Consider the following 5,202-nt stretch of genomic DNA (forward strand, 5'->3'; position numbering starts at 1 on the left):
AGAAGAAGAAGAAGAAGAAGAAGAAGAAGAAGAAGAAGAAGAAGAAGAAGAAGAAGAAGAAGAAGAAGAAGAAGAAGAAGAAGAAGAAGAAGAAGAAGAAGAAGAAGAAGAAGACGGCCGGAATATTTGATGAACCTCAAATAAGAACATTCCTCAGGGATCCACATTTTGTTACAGCTATGAGTGCGGCGGAGTCTAGAGCTTGGAATGCCCTCTCTGATGCGGTACGGAATTTCCCTGGAAACAGGAAAGCTGACAACTACCAAGAAATTGTGGAGTGGCTGCTCTTGAGTCTGTAAGCACTTGAATCTAGAATGATCGTTAAATTGCACTACTTACACAGTCACTTGGGTGAGTTTCCAGAGAACTTGGGTGATGTTTGCGAAGAACAAGGTCAACGCTTTCATCAAAATGTAAAAGTAATGGAAGAACGCTACCAAGGTCAATGGGACTCAGGCATGATGGTAGATTACTGCTGGAGCTTGATGAGAGACATTCCAGAAGCTGTACACAAGGGATTGTCAAAAAAGAGGAAGTTCTTGCAGTAATAAGATGATCAGAATGAATTACCACAACGAATAGATTTTGTATTCATATTTTGTTATAACCAAGCTTAATTCTTATATGCTAATGTGTATTTACTCCCACAACTTTGTGTTTTGATTGAAAAAAAGAATGATATATTGTCTATTAAAAATTGCATCTACATGTGTTTAATTCTTCCTTTATAAGCATTAAATAGTTGTTTCTAGCAAAATTAAAGATATCTCAAAAATCTGATGTGATAGACAAAATCTGATGCCAGAAGATTATTGACTAATATTACAGAGGAAAACAAAATGCTGCATGACAATAATGATGACTTCCTATATGTGTTTCAAGCTTTTGGGTAGCTTGGTGTCACATTAGCCATTCGTTTATTTAATCTAATTGTACTTGAAAGTATTAACCCTAATTACTGGCTTAGAGGACCGTCAACGGCTGTTAGAAAGCTAATGAAATGCTCGAGAAAAGACATCAATGTTTTAAACACATTGATCAACCTTAAATAATAGCTTACAACGCGTCGAGCTGGCAGAAACGCTTAACGGTATTTGGTGTGTCTTTACGTTCTGAGTTCAAATTCCGCCGAGGTCGGCTTTGCCTTTCATCCTTTCGGAGTCGATAAATTAAGTACCAGTTGTATACTGCGGACGATGTAATCGACTGGCTCCCCTCACCCCCCAAAATTTCAGGCTTTGTAGTAGAAAGTATTAATTAATATCCTTCATTTAATGATATTTATATTTTTTCCTTTTCATTATTACGGAAGAGAAAGGTATCGATCAGGCAAAATTATTAGCGCGTTGGACAAAATACTTAGCGGCATTTCTTCCGGCTCCTTAAGTTCTGAGTTCAACTGCTTTCGAAGTTGACATTGCTTTTCATCATTTCAGGGTCCATTAAATAAGTACCAGTTGAGCATTTGAGTTGATGTACTCACCTTACTCAGCCTCTAAAATTGCTGGCCTTGCTCCAGAATTTGAAACTTTTATTACGGAAGAAAGAGTATGGTGAGTTGACCGAATCGTTAGCGTCGGAAAAAAAAAAAAACTCCTTGCGGTAAATAGTTGCGGCTCTTTACGTCCTGAGTTTAAATCTCACCGAGGCCAGCTTTGCTTCGGAGGCCGACAAAATAAAGCAGCAGTCAAATATCGATCGATAGTATGAACTAACTCCTCCACCCACATTTCAGGCCTTATGCCTATATTAGAAACCATTATTAAGGAAAGAAAACTTCCCATATTCAAGACATCTTAGTTGCTAATAACACACTATCTTAGCCAAAGACATTATGTCGACATGAACTTTATTGTCATTGATACAAATAATTATGAATGACTAGATTAATTAATTCTTCACTGGAACATCTGGCACTTCAATCTATTTTTAAATCCTACCGGGAAAATAAAACAAACTGAAAGTGGGACATAAAAAAATTTTGAATGTTGTTTGTTGGGTGGGATTTTGAATTCGATTCGATATCGAATGTATGAGTGTTATCATCTTTAATTGTTACATGTTTTGTTCTGGATATAATTTATGGTTTCTTCTGATATAAATAGCATAAGTAAGGCGCCGAGCTGGCGGAAACGTTAGCACGCCGGGCGAAATGCTTAGCGGTATTTCGTCTGCCGTTACGTTCTGAGTTCAAATTCCGCCGAGGTCGACTTTGCCTTTCATCCTTTCGGGGTCGATAAATTAAGTACCAGTTACGCACTGGGGTCGATGTAATCGACTTAATCCCTCTGTCTGTCCTTGTTTGTCCCCTCTATGTTTAGCCCCTTGTTGGCAATAAAGAAATAAGAAACATTAGCATGCGGGGCGAAATGCTTAGCGGTATTTCGTCTGTCTTTACGTTCTGAGTTCAAATTCCACCGAGGTGGACTTTGCCTTTCATCCTTTCGGGGTCGATAAATTAAGTACCAGTTGCGTGCTGGAGTCGATCTAATCGACTGGCCCCTCTCCCCCAAAATTTTGGGCCTTGTGCCTAGAGTAGAAAAGGATATAAATAGCATAAGTGACTTCAAGTGGTTATTACAAATCATGAATCAGTTCTGACATACATTCCTAGAAACCCATTTCCATCTGTAGTGCTGTTAATTAACTTCAGCTCAATTCCAATGATCAAAAGCGTGACAGTTGTGACCATAACCCCTTATTGCGAAGTATTGTGTTCCCAGTCCTTTTTGATGGTTGGGTGTGATTCGAGGGAGATTTTGCTGATATTTCTTTCGTTGACTCAGAACAGTGTTGGTTGTGTTTTGATGATGAAATTTTAAACCTGGCACTGCAAGCTAATGTAACATGTGTCAACTGTACAATGTCCACATGTTTTGGAGAGTGGTGAGGGCTTCACAAATTTGTAATCTACGCAATCAACTTAGAACTAATAGAGAGGGACCGGATACTAGAACTTGAATGCGTCCTTCCCGACGCGAAAAGACTAGAGACCGGATTGTCAGCTAGTCAAGTGACATTTGACAGGAGCAATAGTCAACAATAGGTTATAGGGAGTCCTGAAAACGGTAATTAAATATGAATCGATAGCGTTTAGTAATGGAGTAGTAATAGAAAGAAATACATTAGAAGAGGAGCTAGTAAGTAAAGTAGAAGAAGCAAGTAGAAATGGCATTGCAAGCAACGAGCTGTAGTAAGAATGGCCTTCGACCATTGCTTCAGTGCGAAACACCAAGGTTGCATTATCAGAGCTAAAGCTCGTGCGCTAAAACAAGAAAGAACAAAAGCTGTTCGGTGGGCACAGGTGGTGGAGGTGCAGGGTGGCACCAAAGTCACAATTCAGTCTTTGACGGACCAGGATAGGCGCGTTCTACTCAGTTCCAAGCAGATGTAGGCGGCGTTCCAACAGCACTTTGCTCAACTCTTCTGAGTAAGCAATAGGTTAGAGACGATTATGGACTTCAGTGCCTACCTAGACGATCTCAGCGGCTCTTAACAGAAGAGGCAAGGACTGTGAAAGGCCAATATCAGCACCTGAAATGCAAGTGTTATTGAGTAGTTGCGCAAGAGACAAATCGCCCGGTTTGAATGGTCTGTCTATGAGTTTATACCAGATCTGCTTGGCGACCTCTATCGCAACTGGTAGCAAAACGGGAAAATTCCACTTCTGTGAGCTGAGTCGTTTTAATGCTACTGAGAAAGAATGCTAACAAAGGAGATATAGATAATTTCTGGTCCTTAACTCTGTTAAATGTAGAGATTAAAATTTTGACCAAGGTATGAACAAAGAGGTTGTCGTTTATCGTAGGAGGTTTCTTCGGTGAAGTACAAACGCCTGAGATCTCTCAACAGATCCGTTTATGATAACTTTCACCTTATCCGATACATCATAGAAAGAGTAAGTAACAAATGTGGCGATGGTGGGGCTCTGGTCAATTTAAATCTGTCGAAAGCCTTCGTTATAACTGATCATCGCCACTGGTAGCAATCCTAAAAGCAAGCCAATTTGGATGCAGGCTAACTCACCGAGGCTGTTGATTCGCAGACACGCGCTGAGCCTGCGCCACTTGCAGGTGATGAATCTGTGTATTTTCCTTTTGTAAATTTTTTTTTTTTTTTCGCAGCTCATCTCTTTAACAGGGTCGCGGTTCTGCAACAAACCCATCCACCTACCCACAAAAAAAAAAAAGAGAAAAAAATTAGGTGCCTAGAACTTAGTGAGTCGACAGGTGCACACTACTCTCTACCAATCGGGCAATGCGGTTGGAAGAAGTTCGATTTTAGTAATTTAGAGAGAGGGCTAGAAATGGATAAGAGCGATGACGTTCTCGGGAGAACTCTAGGCGTCGACGAGACCGAACTAGCTGGTCTTTTTCGGGGGACTTTCAGGCTGGAGACCACCGTGGATAATTTCCAGAAATCTCTAGCCTGGCAGTGATACTAAGGAGCACTGCTAGTTCGAGATAAACACTTCGCGCACGTAAGTACTGCTGAGCGGGACTGCCCGAGATGTGCACCGAGCGATGAAATCGCATGCATTCGTGCCATATCCGAGCATTGCTGTCTTATGGAGTTATGTAGAACAGCTGTTGTTGCATATAGGATAAATCTAACTATTGGCCGAATTCGTCACGAGATTCGCCCTACTACCCACATTTAACAAGGCAGAGCATGCGGTTTTTCTCTGTATAATGGCTATGGTGAAAGAAGTTGTATGGTAAACGAAGCTGAAAGGAATGAGAACAGATACTTTCCTCTTCGGTCAAGGTCCTATTACCCCGTGAGGGCAGAGAGGGAAGTGCTCCCAGTGAATTTGTCAAATGGTGGGTAACTATGGCAAAAGTGGTTAGAGTCAATGAACCTACTCTAAGCATGTACCTATAAATTGGAGAACCACAGTTGGGTGACGGCTTGTGTTCTTAGTAGTCAAGGTGATCTTGGATCTGTGGAGTTCTTTGATTGGCTCTAGCTGGAAGTTCTTCTTTAAGAGGAGGACTACATAATAGGTGTATTTTCATATTTCGTATACTATGTATACTTTTATCTCATCTCTCTTCCTTCCCCTCATCTTATATATAAACCCCACACAGATTGTAAACTGTCTTTGTAATGTTACCCTTATTTTACGCTCCTGAAGCAAACAAATTATTATTATTATTATTATTATTATTATTATTATTATTATTATTATTATTATTATTA

This window comes from Octopus bimaculoides, chromosome 4, assembly GCF_001194135.2.
Source record: "Octopus bimaculoides isolate UCB-OBI-ISO-001 chromosome 4, ASM119413v2, whole genome shotgun sequence".
NCBI classification, from domain to species: domain Eukaryota; kingdom Metazoa; phylum Mollusca; class Cephalopoda; order Octopoda; family Octopodidae; genus Octopus; species Octopus bimaculoides.